The sequence below is a fragment of the Haliaeetus leucocephalus genome, unplaced genomic scaffold (assembly GCF_000737465.1).
Source record: "Haliaeetus leucocephalus isolate CR32 unplaced genomic scaffold, Haliaeetus_leucocephalus-4.0 Scaffold566, whole genome shotgun sequence".
Taxonomy (NCBI): Eukaryota; Metazoa; Chordata; class Aves; order Accipitriformes; family Accipitridae; genus Haliaeetus; species Haliaeetus leucocephalus.
The window spans coordinates 5,445,388-5,445,776 of record NW_010973002.1 but is presented as its reverse complement, the minus strand read 5'-3'; positions in this window follow the sequence as shown (position 1 = coordinate 5,445,776).

Below are 389 nucleotides of genomic sequence, written 5' to 3'. Positions count from 1 at the left end.
TGGCATTTGGGTAACAGAATGATGCTATAAAACCTGGTAATTTCTTGCCTGTTTATTTATCTTCCTCTCATATTCATAAAACTCTGTCTTGGCCGGCAGGTCATGCTATTTTGACTTCTTCCAAAGCATGCTTTTAAAAATGGAGAAATCAATGTTTTATTCAATTATTTTAAGATAAATCTATTTCTTGTTTCCTAACTGACTCCAAATTCATTGGTGGTGTTTAAATACAGAAACATTCAAGTTGGAAATGACATTGGGAGGTTTCTAGTCCAATCTTCTCCACAGGGCAGATTTGACACTGAATTCAGACCACATTGTTCAGGGCTTTGTCCAGTCAGGTCTTGAAAACCTGTCAGGAAAGGGATTCCATGACTTCTCTGGGTAAC